Source organism: Notamacropus eugenii, chromosome 5 (genome assembly GCF_028372415.1).
Source record: "Notamacropus eugenii isolate mMacEug1 chromosome 5, mMacEug1.pri_v2, whole genome shotgun sequence".
Classification (NCBI taxonomy): Eukaryota; Metazoa; Chordata; class Mammalia; order Diprotodontia; family Macropodidae; genus Notamacropus; species Notamacropus eugenii.
The window spans coordinates 10,922,380-10,937,693 of NC_092876.1; the positions used below are offsets into that span (position 1 = coordinate 10,922,380).

The 15,314-nt window shown below is 39.6% G+C and overlaps 1 long non-coding RNA gene across 1 annotated transcript in view; it reads left to right on the plus strand.

Annotated features, from left to right (window-relative positions):
- The first annotated feature begins 762 nt into the window (after positions 1-762).
- LOC140503333 (uncharacterized) overlaps positions 763-15,314 on the plus strand; it is a 56,091-nt gene continuing 41,539 nt past the window's right edge. Inside the window, exon 1 of the long non-coding RNA XR_011966774.1 lies at positions 763-859. This is a non-coding gene — a long non-coding RNA (uncharacterized lncRNA). The remainder of the gene's footprint in view (positions 860-15,314) is intronic.

Genomic DNA, 15,314 nt, shown 5'->3' on the forward strand with positions numbered 1-15,314 from the left:
CAGGCATACAACAATGAGGTCAGCACAACAGCTCTGTAGACCTTCAATTTGGTGGTCAGTCTGATACCTCTTCTCTCCAAACTTTTTTTCTCTCAAACACTGAGCTAGCTCTGGCAATGAATGCATCAACCTCATTGTCAATGTGTACATCCCTGGAAAGTACACTACCAAGGTAAGTGAACTTATCCACAGCATTCAAAACTTCTCCATTTGTTGTTAAACTAATGGTTCCATGAACAGATGATGTGGTGGTGACTGATGGAGCACTTGTGTTTCCTTGGTGTTAATTATTAGACCAAAATGAGCACAGGCAGCAAGAGAATTGATCCATACTTTGTTGCATCTCAGCTTCAGAGGCTGCACTGAGTGTACAATCATCTGCAAACAGAAAATCATGCACCAACACTCCATCCACTTTGATCTTGGTTTGGAGCCTTTTCAAATTGAAGAACTTACCGTTAATATGGTAGTTGACCTTGATGCCATGTTCTTCCTCATTGAAAGCATTTGGCACCATGGCTGAAAACATCATGCCAAAAAGCATGGGAGTGAGCACACAATCCTGTTTCATTCCATTAGTTTCATTCTGTTAGCACAAAAACATTGTCCACTATTCAAAACTTGGACAAACATGCCATCATGAAATTGATATACAATACTGATGAATTCTGGGCAGCCAAATTTTGACATAATTTTCCATAAGCCCTCATGACTGACAGTGTCAAAATCTGACAGGTCACATCTACAAACATTGTGTATAGACCTCTGTTCTGCTCCTGGCATTTCTCCTGGAGTTGTCGGGCAGCAAACACCATATCGACTGTTCCTTGGCCTTTTCTGAAGCCACGCTGGCTCTCAGGTATATGTCCATCTTTCAGGTGAAAGATCAGCCTATTAAGGAGGACTCTTGCTAGAATTTTGCCAGAAATGCATAAGAGAGAGACCCCCGCTGTGATTGTTGCAGGACAATCTATTCCCTTTACCCTTATAGAGATGGACAATGGAGGCATCCTTGAACTCGTGGGGGATAACCTCCTCTTGGCATATAACCTAGAAAATTTCAGTCAGCTTTTGTATGGGCAATGATCCTCCTACTTTGTCAATCTCAGCTGGAATAGAATCAGCACCAGGTGCTTTGCCATATGAAAGGAGCCTAATGGCTCTCAAAAGGTCTTCTTCAGTTGGAAGTTCAGCTAAGGAGGGACTGACTTCAATCTGAGGTAAATGGTCAATGGCCTCAGCATTGATTGATGATGGTCTGTTGAGAACACTATGAAAATGTTCAACCCATCTCTCTAGGATCATTTCCTTATCACTAATCAATGTGGCTCCATTAGCACTGAGTAATTGTGATGGACCATAGGTTTTTGGTCCATAAATAGCTTTCTGAGAATCATAAAAGCACTTTGGATTGTTACTATCAGCATAAAACTGAATTCCATCTGCCTTCTTACTGAGCCAGGAATCCTGCATCTCTCTAAGCTTTCTTGTACTTTGCTTTTGATGGAATTAAATGCTGCCTTCTTAGAGGTGGGTGAACTATCCTGCTGGTACTTCCTGTGGAGCGCTCATTTTTTATTTTATTTTTAAAATTTATTTATTTTTAACACAGTTTATAACAGATAAAGCAATTGAAACTTTTGGTTAGGTGATACATCTTTTTAAAGCATTTACTATATGGATCACAAAAGAATTTTTTTTTTTAACCTTAACCAACTGAGCCACAGATAATATTTATGTTGTTAACCTCACAAGTTCTTGACCTAATTGTCTCCACAGTATTACTAAGAATTAAAGGACCCTAACTTAATGTTGTTGGTCTAAAGTCCTATGCCTAATAGCTTAATTTTAGACACCCTCAGAAGTTCCCCTATCCATAATCTATAATTGAATAGATCTGGTATTAAGTTTACAAACCTTTTAACTATAGGAAATTGCCACCAATAATAAAGACATTGCAGGGATACAATGTCTCCCCAACTTCATGTCAACTCCAGGCGGGATTAGACCATCCACTTGCATTCAGTCAGGCTTAAAATCTGCCAGGTGCAGTGGGGAAACTGAGTCAGGAGAATCCCACCTCAGCCCATGCTGAACAGCTGCTCTCCCACCCTTCCCTTGAGATCACCTATGCAGTTCATACCAGCATCTCATCAGCTTACTGGCATCATGTATTGGAGGCTCAGATTGCCTTTCTTGCTTCCCATACCTCGAGTTAGACTCAGAAGAACAGTCAAACAGTCACTTTATAGACCCATAGCATCTGAAAATGGCAAGTTCCAATAACCATGTTTCAAATATGATTATAGTTTCACTTTGGCTAAGGAACATCTTTTGAGGTAAGTCTTAAGTGGCTTACATGCCTTTCTATACATGTTCTAGTTCCTGATTAAATGGCAATCATAAAATCTAATTTACCATTAAAACCTTGACTTATCCATCAATGCCATATTTTACCCAAGTTTACCTTCCTCTTGGAAATTTAGACTGAAATTCTTTTTTCCAAACTAAAGATGTCATTGATTTATTCTCAGTAATTAATTCAGTCTACTGTTTTAATACTTATTGCTTTTATCTCACTTTGTAACATGTCCAATTTTTCTCTCCATCACTCCCCTCCCCCTGCTTCCTAGAACTTTGCATTCTGATTACTCCTTCCCTCAATGTACTCTCTCCTCCATCACACCGCACCCCTCTCTTATCCCCATCTTCTCTCTTTTCTTGCAGGGCAAGATGAATTTCCATACCCCTATCCCTGTAGTTCTTATTTCCTGATTATATGCAATAAAAATTCTCAACATTCATTTCTAATACTTTGAATTCCAACTTCTCTCCCTCCCCACCTCCCTCCCTAACCCCACTGAGAAGGGAAGCAATTCAATACAAACTAAATATTGCAAAAGACTTCCATAGTAATTATGTTGTGTAATACTAATTATATTGCCCTCTGACCTACCCTACCCCCCCTTATTTTCCCCCCTACAATTGACCTTGTCCCTTCTTGAAAGTGTTTATTTCTAGTGATTCCCTTTTCCCATTTACCCTTCCTTCTAACATTCCCCTCACTCCACTTGTCGCCTCCTCTCCTACTTTCCTGTGGTATATATAAATTTTCATATCAAATTAGTGAGCATGTTATTCCCTCCTTCAGCCACATGTGGGGAGAGTAGCTTTATTTCCCCCTCCCTCCCCTTCTCCCTTATCTCCTCTATTGAATAAGATTTTTCTTATCTCTTTTATGAGTTATAGACTGCCCCATTCCATTACTCCCTTTCTCTTCCCGGAATTTTCCTCCTTCACCCCTTCATTTTTATTTTATTTTATTTTATTTTTTTTGTGTGTGTGTGGATATCATCTCTTCTGATATAACACACCTTATACTCTCTCTCTATCTATGTGTATGTGTGTGTGTGTGTGTGTGTGTACAATCTCTCCAACTACTCAAATACTGAGAAAAGATTCAAGAGTTAAAAATATTTTCTTTCCATGTAGTAGTGTAAACAGTTCAGCTTTAGAGAGTCTTTTATGATTTTTCTTTTCTGTTCACCTTTTCATGCTTCTCTTGATTCTTGTCTTGGGAAGTCAAATATTTAAATACAGACCTGGTCTTTTCTTCAACATGAAATCTTGGAAGTCCTCTATATCACTGAATGACCATTTTTTCCCTTGAAGTATTATATTCAGATTTGCTGGGTAGGTGATTCTTGGTTTCAATCCCAGTTCCCTTAACTTCTGAAATATCCCACTCCAAGCCCTTCAATTGCTTAATGTTGAAACTGCCAGATCCTGTGTTATACTGATTGTATTTTCACAGTACTTAAATTGTCTCTTTCTAGCTGTTTGCAGTATTTTCCCCTTGATCTGGGAACTCAGAAATATTCCTAGGAGTTTCTCTGTTTGGGTTTCTTTCAGGTGGTGAATGATGAATTCTTTCAATATCCATTTTTCCCTCTGATTCTATAATATCAGGGCAGTTTTCCTTGATAATTTCATGGAAGATAATGTCTAGGCTCTTTTTTTGATCATGGCTTTCAGGTAGTCCAATAATTTTTCAAGTTATTTCTCCTGGATCTATTTTCTAGGTTAGCTGTTTTTCCAATGAGTTGTTTCACTTTATCTTCTATTTTTTCAAATTTTTGGTTTTGTTTATTAACTTCTTGGTTTAACTCATAGTCATTTGTTTCCCTGGACTCAACTCTCTCTTTCAACAAATTATTTTGTTCAGTGAGTTTTTGAACCTTCTCCTCCATTTGGCTAATTCTGCTTTTTGAAACCTCCTTCTCCTCATTGGCTTTTTGGACCTCTTTTTCCAGTTGAGTTAGCCCCTTTTTAAAGCTGTTATTTTCCTCAGAATTTTTTTGGTTTTCCTTTAGTAAGATGCTAACTTGTTTTGTAAGGTCTTCTATTGCCTGAGCCAAGTTTAAATCCCCTTTGGAGGCAGGGGCCTTGACTTCCTCTGACAGTATGCTTTGTTCTTCCTCATCCTGAAAGGATGGGGGGAGACACCTGTTCCCCTAGAAAGTAACCTTCTATGGTCTTATTTTTTTTCCCTTTTTTTGGGTATTTTCCCAGCCAGTTACTTGACTTCTGAGTTTCCTCTCCACAACCACCTCACCTCCAGTTCTGCCTAACCAGCGCTTGGGGGCCGAGATTCAAATGCTGCTCCCAAGCCTTAGGGTTTTTTTGGGGGGGTGGGGCTGCTATTCAGTGTGAGATTAAGTTCAGCTGCTCAGATGGGGGCAGGGCTGCCACACAGGGCTCAGTTCCCTCAGGGGGTTTACATGGAGACCTTCAATAATGGATCCAGGTTCCTGCCTGCTTTGGGAGCCCTTGTCTGTTGCTGCCTCTACTGCTGCTTCCCAACGGGGCCTGAGTTATGGGGACACCCTGCTCCCCTCTCAGCCAGCTGTAAAGACCCTCTCACTGACCTTTGGTGCCTGTGGGTTGAGGGACCTGTGCTGCTGCTGGAGATTCTGTCCCTGAAACCTGCTTGGATCTGCTCCTCTCAGTGCTGTGTGGCCAAGGCAGGGCTGGGCTCTGCTCTGGGTCCAGGGTGTGACAGATCTTTCCCATTGGTTTTTCAGGTCAATCTGGAACAGAAATCTCCTCCACTCTGTTGTTCTGTGGCTTCTGCTGCTCTAGAATTTGTTGAGAGCTCTTCTTTACAGGAGTTTTATGGGCTCTGGGGTAAGAGCTAAGCATCTGTGTATCTTTCTACTCTGCCATCTTGACTCCTCCCAAGTGCTCATTTTTTAATGAGAGTTTAGCAGCTTTTAAATTTACCCATAATTTTCATCAAACCAATCTTGGTGTTTGTGAGTTTTCTGATCTAGATGAGCAAATGCAGTGCTGTACACCAAATCTCTGAAAGCTGCCCACTCCTTTTCTGCTGCTCTGTTGCCAACTATGTGTTGGCTCAACTTTCCCTCAAAGTTAGCAAAAAACTGTTCATGCTCAGAGAAGTGCTCTAATTTGTTGACATTGATTCTTCTGGTAGTCATTTTGCCTTGGAGGGGGGGCCCTTCTGATGAATGTGAATATTTCACTTGGAAAGGATGTCTATGATCAGTCCAGCACTCTGTGCCACACATTGCCTTTGTCACTCTCACATCTTGTCTGTCTCTTGTCCTTACAATCACATAATCTATTAGATGCCAGGGTTTGCTGCGAGGGTGCATCCATGAAGTTTTATTGTGTTTAGGTAAATGGAAGACAGTGTTGGTGATGAGAAGATCATGTGATGCACAAGTCTTCAGCAGTAAATGACCATTGCTGTTGTTGTTTCCAACTCCATTCCTCCCTAGGACTCCCTGCCCAGTTTGGTAGTCTGAGGATGCTCTAGCATTAAAGTCACCCGGAATTATAAGCTTATCATCTTTTGGTATATTATGATAAGGGTCTCTAGGTCTTCATAAAATTTTTCTTTGACTTCATCAGGGTTCGTCATGATAAGAGCATAGACACTGATGATGGTGGCATGGCATTTTTCTGTGAGTGGCAATTTCATTGTCATGAGCCTGTCATTCACTCCTTTAGGCAGGCATACCAGCTTGCTGACTAGATTAGTTTTGATTGTAAAACCCATGCCAGCTTCACAGCGCTTCCTTTCACTGTGCTCACTTCAGAAAAATGTGTATCCAGCTCCAACTTCAGTAAGCTGGCCTTCATTTGCCAACTTTGTTTCACTGTTGTGAAACAGTGCTGTTATTTGGATGTGATATCTGTTGAGTTTTCTTGCAACAAGAGCAGTTCATCTTTCAGGTGTGCTGAATTTTTTGTTGTCTATAAGTGCGCACACGTTCCATGTGCTGATGGTGAGTGGAATCATCTTTGCAGATGTTTTTGTGCATTTTATTTGTTTTGACCTCATACTGGGATTCCTCACTTGCTGCAGTAATCAGGCAAGGGTTACATAGGCAGACAATGTTTAGGGCACCTTTTTTAGCCCCTTCCTCACAGCAGGAGGTGAGCAGTGCAATTCTCAAAAGGCTGCTCAGACACCCAGTGGGCTGTTGAGTCCCACTGATGCTTTCAGTGAGAAACTCCCCTATGGCATGGGCCACCTGTGGGCAAGGTTGTAACTACAGTTCCCAGGATATCCCCACTTGCTGCTTCATCACTAGCCTGTCACCACAGGACTTTGGGGCATAATAGTAAAACAGTATGGGTGATGCCTTTTGATTCGTGTGTAAATTGGATTTAAGTGAGGCAGAGTTGCATGAAGTCCTCAGCCTCACTCTCTCCTTCAGAGCCCTCATAGTCCAGTGGCAGGACAGAATCAAGATGGATGGCGATGAGTCAAGCTGCAATGTGGATGACCTTAGCATCTTCGGTGTCTAACCAAGCTCTAAGCATTCTACATTGCCTGCTTTAGCTGCTTTCATGGCCACTGGAACATATTGTTCTCATCCTTCCATTTCACCGGAGGAAGTCTTCACATGCTTGGGGTAGATATTCCCCTAACTCAGCAATGGGTTTGAGACCCCTTGGTTATCCTCAATCTGGTTTGGCCCATCTGCCCAAACAGTTTACCGAGGTGTGGCCACTGTGCATGCTGCAGCTTCTTGGAGCCACAGGTGAAAGTTAGGTGGAGCAAGTGAGCACTAAAGGTGGAATAAGCCCCCCAAAAGGCTTGGCAGCCATCACACCAATGTACTGGTTCTCCCTGAACACACCCTACACCCAAGTGATTTACATAAGGTGGTACAGGTAGACAGAAGCAGAGCTAAGATTTGAACCCAGGTCCTCTGATATAAACCCTGTGCTCTTCTTACAACATCATGCTGATGTTAAGTTTTAGAAGGTGTCCATGACCTTTGAAAAACAAATAGTTACATAATTCAACAAATATTGGAGTTTGCCCTTATGCTCAGAAAATTTCACTGTGTTTGAAAAGCCAAAAGTTACTACACTCAGTGCAATAAATACTGTGGAATATGTTCTATCTTTACCTCTTGGGAACTCCAAGGACAATAGTGGAGATGAGATAGTTATGCGAACCCCTCTATATAATTTCTATAATATGAATTGAGTGACTGAGAGGTGACAAAGAAGACCCATGCAATAGTTTTCTTTGGGTAGACTCTGATTCCAAATACATTTCTCTTAAATAACATTTCTCATAGTCTCAATTTGGAGTGATTTCTGGTTTCATTTTCACTTGACCCAGACTCTGATCTCTGTTCCATGCCTAGAGGCGTTTGTTTATGGGGTGGCTTCATGGAGGGAAGGCTTGGGGATGGTAGTGCTCCCTGTATTGGTAATGTTTATAAACTTCCTTTTTACCATGGTGGGATTAGTTTTCTGGTATCTGAATAAATATTTTGGTCTCATCTTTGGGTGAGGGAGTATATATTTTACCTTGGAAATATGTATGCATATTCATAGTGGCTGCTGTAGGTATCACATGGGCACTACAAATGGTCATAAGGATGGAATCTCAATATATAAAACCTCTACCTGGAGACAGGGAGGCTTTTGGGAAGGAAATCCTGGGATGGGAGGATTTACCTTATTCCTCATTGGCGAGAGAATGGACTAAAAGTCTAGGACTTTGTGAAAACTTGGAATGGAGATTACAGAAGGGAGAATCCAGAGATTTAGAAAGATGTTTGTAAGTGATATCAATAGAACTTTAATAAGTCCCTTACGATTTCTCCTTGTTTACCATTTTGTGCTTCTCTTGAGTGTTGTATTTGAAAATCAAATGTTCTATTCAGCTCTGGATTTTTCAACAAGAATGCTTGGAAGTCCTATATTTCACTGAAATTACCTTTTCCTCCCTGAAGTGTTATACTCAGTTCTGTTGGGTAGATGATTCTTGGTTTTAATTCTATCTCCGTTCACCTCTGGAATATCACATTCCAAGTCTTCTGATCCCTTTGGGAAGAAGCTGCTAAATCTTGTGTTGTCCGATTGTGTTTTGACAATACTTGAATTGTTTCTTTTTGGCTGTTTGTAATATTTTCCCCTTGACCTGGGGACTCTGGAATTTGGCTACAATATTCCTAGGAGTTTTCCTTTTGGGGTGGCCATTGGTGGATTCTTTCAATTTCTACTCTACCTTCTGGTTCTAGAATATCAAGGCAGTTTTCCTTGATGATTTCTTGAAAGATGCTGTCTAGGCTCTTTTCTTCATCATGGCTTTCAGATTGTCCTGTAATTTTTAAATTGTCACACTTTGATCCATTTTCCAGGTCACTTGTTTGTCCAATGTGATATTTTACATTGTCTTCTATTTTTTAATTCTTTTGGTTTTGTTTTATACTTTCTTGATTTCTCATAAAGTCATTAGTTTCTCTTTGCTCCATTCTAGTTTTTAAAAAATTATTTAAAAAAATAATTATTTTCTTCTATGTTCTTTTGGACTTCTTTTTCCATTTGATCCAGTCTGCTTTTTAAGGCATTCTTCTCTTCATTGAATTTCTGGACCTCTTTTTCCTTTTGGAGTAGTGTACTTTTAAAGTTGTAACTTTGTTCAGCATTTTTTAGGTTTCCTTTAGCCAGCTGTTGAATCTCTTTTTTCATGATTTTCTTGAATCTCTCTCATTTCTCTTCCCAATGTTTCCTCTACATCTCTTTCTTGGTTTTCAAAATCTTTTTTGAGTTCTTCCATGGCCTGAGACCAATTCATATTTTTCTTAGAGGCTTTGAATGCAGGAGTTTTGTCTTTATTGTCTTCTGGCTATATGTGTTGCTCTTTCTCATAACCAATGATGTAAGAAGATATCTCTTCACTGAGAAAGTAAGAATCTATAGTTTGTTTCTTTTCCCCCTATTTGTTCATTTTACCAATCAATCACTTGGCTTTTGAGCTTTGTTATGTGGAGAACTCCAGAAGCAATGCCCAATTCAACAGTGACTGTAGCTGCCCTGGGCCTGGGCCTGGGGCAGGGCTTGGTGCCAAATCACAGCCAAATGAGAGACCTTTCCCTCTGACCTTTAAAGCTGTCTTTAACCTTTGTGGGTTAAGAAGTCAGGAATCCACAGCAGCTGCCACTGATTCAGTCCTCTAAGACCTGCTCCCACTATGTCCATTCTGGCATGGCCCATGCTGAACTCTGCTCTGCTCCCAGCCTGGTGTGATAGACCCTTACCCTCAGTATTCCAAATTGTCTTGGGTTGGAAACTGGCTTCAGTCTGTCATTTTGTGGCTTCTGTTGCTCTAGAATTTGTTTAGAGTAGTTTTTTATGGGTTTTTTGAGGGGTTTGGGGGGGGGAGAGATGTAGCTGGTCCTTATTTCTACTCCATAATCTTGGCTCTACCCCCAGAGTCATTTTTTAAAAACTCAACAATGACAATTTGTTTTCAGAACTTCATTGTTTTTACAAAAAAAAAAAAGCAGGTATCAAAAACTGCAAAAAGTTTTTGGAAATTCTGCACCAGTTTTCACAGAAGTAACCAATATGTGGATTGTTGTCAGATGTAAGTATTAGATACAGGCTATTTCCTCCTGGTCATATACATTCAGGTGGTCCCAGGTGGTTTGCTCTAGAGTTCCTGAAGAATATCTTTTTAAAAACACCTGTCATTTTTGAGAGAATTGATTTGGTTTATCCAACAAAATAAACACTTTTTGCTGTGTGGCTGTTTCTCTTAAAAACTAAACACTGTAATAGTACAAGAAATGTGTATGTGTTTGATCAGAACCACATCTTTTGAGATCCCTGCTACCTGAAGAACATTGATCGGAGAGACAACTATAGGGTACATACTAGTTGTCCATTTCATATTGTCAAAGGTAGCTACTATGCTTTTTGTAAGAAATAGCATTTTATTCAAGTGCTGCCCTGAATCATATCATGATTCCCATTTTCCTTTTCCATTAGGATCACAGTTTCCTTAAACAGGGCCATCCCATGGGTGACAAAAATTTTATGCTTATGCTAGTCAGGCAGTAATATTGTGCAGATATTTCTGAATATACTATGACCACTTGTTCTGGATCCTGAATAGTCAAAGAAACTGAGAAGATATAAATAGTAGATGCTTACAGAAAGAACACACAACTCACAGCATAGATAATCTGGATGCAAAGAGAACCCAAACTGCAAGGTGTTTGTGTATTTTCTTTAGAAAAAATCTGCTTCAGTAATACACTCTTCTTGACCAGAGTCTGGCCCAGTTTTGCAATGTTAATAGCTGCCAGTCTTTCCAACATCTCTTTTCATTAAGGAATATTTCCTGATTGGCAAAGTATTAACACACTGCCCTCAGGGATTTGATCAAGTACTACTATAACAGTTTGAAAGATCCAGTCAACAGGGATTAAAATTGCACAAATGTATTTGAATGTAAATCACTCTATACACAGGTGTGTATGTGTGTGTGTGTATGTGTGTGTGTCACTGAAACAGTTTTGAAAGCATTAAATATGCCTGTTAAAACAAAATTGCACCTTTACATCACCCCAATTTTTAACTAAAGAAAAACTGATATGCAATTTTTTTCCTTCACAAATATGAAAAAAAAAGCTAGAAGGCAAAGCTGACAGACACAGACACTCCCTACAGGGCAGCAGCAACCTTTGATTGCTTTGTTCTTTGTACCAGCAACCCCCATAGCCATGGAAGGTGCCCACTGTTTGCAGGACTAAACTGTTTTCCTGGCAGTCAACACTCAAACAATGGACCCCACCAGGAGCAAGTGTCTTTTCATGTCACTGCAGTAGTACGGCTCTCATTGGTTCCTCTGCATTTTGACAAATGAAGTTATCTGTATAGCAAATCAAGAAGTTATTTGGAGAGGTAGTTTGTGTACTATATACCTAACCTTGTCCATCATTCTCTTGCAAAAATTTCCTGCGTACTCAAAGTTCATGGTACTTTTGTTGCTCTGACAAATTCAGTTTTGGGTCACTTTGCTAAGACACACAGCAATAAGACATCATACTTTCTGCACTGTGGATGCAATACTGGTTGGATGAAGACAGTGTGTTTCCAAGTGTTGTCAGGGACTGGGACACTCTTAACAAGAAGTTAAGGACAGAAGTCTCAGCAAGGAGGATTCAGGTGAGAATATGAAGAAGAAAGTTCAGAAATCTCAAACAGCATGCTACACAAACATGTTATCAGAATACATAAAGTTTGAGGGTGTTGAGATTACAATTGCCCAGTCTGCAAGGAAAACCACAGGGGCAGACTTCTAAATCAATGGCACTTTATTAAAAGATCCATGGTCCCCTCTAATGAAGTGGACTTCAGATCTTCCTCAGGATCTCAGATGTCCTTTCTTCCAGGACCTTTTTTTATATAGTTTGAAACCCAAATATGCAAAAGAGTCATGGTGAAGCACAGAATCTCATTGCTTGGTAAACCTTACTCTTGTGGGCCTAAAATGACATGTACACAGGAGAGGTCACAGGTTGGGCTAAGCATGGGGCATCTCCATGGACTAAGAGGTCATAAGATGGTCACCTGTTCATGCTGGACAAGGGAGGGTGGTCTAGAGGTACAAAAATAAGTTTGGAGACTTTCCCCAAACTCAAAGCAGCCCAACCATGCCAGCTTTGAACATGTAGTTTGAGCAAAACTGGATGGAGATATCTTTGTTAAGATTCTTATGGTTTCTCAAGTGAGCCTCATAGCTTGGTGAACAAGTAGTGAGCATAACATTCAAGTTTGAGCCTCATTTTAAAGGCCTAGTGTAAGAATCTATCTTATCTAATTATTCCTACATATGTAAAACATCTAATTGATTAATATTAATTCAAATAGAATGGGGCTCCAAATGAATCATTTCTTACAAGGCAATATTATTTCCCATTAGTTTCAGTATAGAGGACCTCAGATCTTGTCTGTAAGAGGTTCTGGTCAAGAATAATGATGTCATTATACTGACCTACCCCAAGTCAGGTAATAAATAAGGATGAATCAAGGGAAAGTGTTTTGGGAGAAAAGCCCATAAGGGCTGTCCTGTAGTGTTAATCTAGGTTGCAAAATGTTAGAGTTGGAAAAGATTTTAAAGAGTATACTAAGTGTTCAATTTTTCCCCAAGTGACTCAATTTTTCCCCATTTGAAGGGAGAAGTAAGTTTATATCAAGGGAGCAGGAGAGATATTCAATTTAAAAAGCATTGGTTAAGCACTGACCATATTCCTGCTACTGTATTAGGTAGGAGAATTTCAGTAAAATCTGGGAAGACTTTCATGATTTTATAGTGGGTGAAGTGAACAGAACCAGGAGAATAGTTCATGCAACATTGAAATATTGTAAGTTCAAACAACTTCGAAAGATGTAAGAACTCTTTTTGAATGAAGTGACCAACCATTATTGAGGAGAACCAATCATAAATGTAACTACCTGTCTCCTGGCAAAAGTGATGGATGCATGGTGATGAATAAGCACTGAGGATTTTCTCCACCTCCCATTCTCTCCCTCCCACAGATGGCATGCTATCTTATACATTTTTATTAAACACATTTTCACATTAGTCATGCTGCATTAAAGAATTAAGAAGAATGGGAGAAACCATGAGAAAAACTCAAACAAAAGAAAGCAACACAAGACAACATATTCTGCTTCATTCAGCCTTCCAGTTCCATAGTTCTTTCTCTGGATGTGGATGGCATTTTGCCTCAAGAACTGTGTGGGAATTTGTTGAAGGTGATTACATGTACATGTTATGAGGGGTTTGTTTTCCTTTTTCTTTTAGGTGGAAGTGATGGGAGGTTTGAGGAAGACAAAACAAATTCTCAATAAAAAAGTACAAGTTCTTCTAAAAAGCAGCTCTAAATTTAATGGTGAATCCCATGCAAACTTCTTTCATCTCTTCAGAAAAATCCCATTTTTACTCTTCATTGAAATTGTTCCTCCTTTTCTCTTCAGAATGAAATTCATGAGCATCTTCCACACCTCCTGGCCTTATTTCCTTTAAAGCATTTAACTCATGGGATCAATCATACATCTCTCTCCTCTGACTATTTTGAAATCTCCTATGCAAAAATCAAGATACTTATAGAACAGTGCCCAGATTTCCTCTTTTTATTCCACAAAAACTCTAGGATAAAATAGTCACTTCCCTCCTCCTCTGTTTCCCAATGTCTCTACCAAGGCACCTAGTTCTTCCCAGTTAGTTAGAACTGGATCCATATTAGAATTGCCTCTGTTCGTTCTTTCATCTTTTGAAGGGTGGGATTACTGAAGGGCAATGTGATATGTTATTAATTATTTGACTCTTGGGAGAGAGAGAGACAACCAAACAATGACAGATATTTGACATTCCCTGTCACCACTATATCCTGCCTTTGTGCCAGTCTTGGCATCTATTTCTTAAGATCCTCATGTATTTCATCTCCCTTTTCAGGTGGTCTGTAGCATATAGATTTCAGTGACAAATCCATTTGGTTTCTACTTCCCTTGGCCTTCTTCAAAATCCCTTCATCATGCTTCCCATAATCCCACCTCTGATTGCTATGTCTTCCTAGAAGTCAACACTGTCATCCCTAGATTTTACCCAAGCTGTTTCTTTTGAATAAAGTATACTCATGCCAAGCCATGTTATCATTTTGGTTTTCTTCTCAACAAATCTCAGGGACATCAGTGAGGTCCATTTTGTTCTCTCCTATCACGGCATCTAGTACTTCCCATTTGTTGATTGAACCTTGAATATTTGTGTATGCAGTCATGAGACCCCGCGATTTACTGGGAACTCCAATCTTACATTTTGTATCCTCTGGATTTATGGCCTTCTCAGCTGCTGTGCTTCTCTAAGGTTCCTCACATTGCATTTAACTTAAGGGATATGTGGAGGAAATCTTTTCTATCCCATTTTTCTAATATAAAGTCTTTTTAATTAATATCGTGAGATGCCTTGAAGCTACATTCTAACTCCCATTGTTTAAATAGTACTCCATCTGTGACCAATAGCCTGTTAACCCTGTGTCGTATGTTATGGTCCTGAAGTTCAAATGTCATTCTTCTACAACAGCAGTTCACTGTGAAATCATTTTTTTCTCTTTAGGTTCTCTTCACTTCAATGTGAAACAGGGAAGTAAGGACAGCCACTGTTCCTGTTATCTTCAGCTTCCTCCTGAAGACTCATAAATCTTTTTTTGTAGTTTAACTGGATATCATGAATCAAGACTTTTCTGAGTGGTCTTTCTTTCTTTCTTTTTTGCTATTTATTTATTTTAATATATAGTTTATATTTCAATTCTTATCATTCACTTCCACAAGAATTTGAATTCAAATTTTTTCCCCATCTCTCCATACCCTCTACCCCAGGACAGCATACACCCCATCCACTCCTTCCTCTGGTGTGTCATCCCTTCTCTTACCCACACTTCTTCCATTCACCTTCCCCTCTATTTTCCTGCAGGGCAAAATAGATTTCTATATTCCATTGCCTGTATAGCTTACTTTCCAGTTGCATGTTAAAACAATTTTTAACATTCTTTCTTAAAGCTTTGAGTTCCACATTCTCTGCCTCTCTCCCCACCCACTCTCATTGAGAAAAGAAGCAATTCAATATAGGTCATACATGTGTAACAATGCAAAATATTTTCATAATAGCTATATTGTAAAAGACTAACTACATTTCCCTCTGTCCTATCCTGCCCTTCATTTATTCCATTCTCTCCCTTGACGTGTCCTCCCACAATAGTGTTTGCTTCTGATTATCCCTTTCTCCAATTTGCAATCCCTTTATTATCTTCCCTTTTCTATCCCCTTTCCCTTTGTCTTTCTGCAAGGTAAAATAGACTTTCCTATCCAATTGAGTGGATAGGAAAATTGAGTGGATATTCCCTCCTTCAGTCAATTTTCACTAGAGTAAGGCTCAATTATTTCCTTTCATCTCCTCCCTCTTCCCCTCC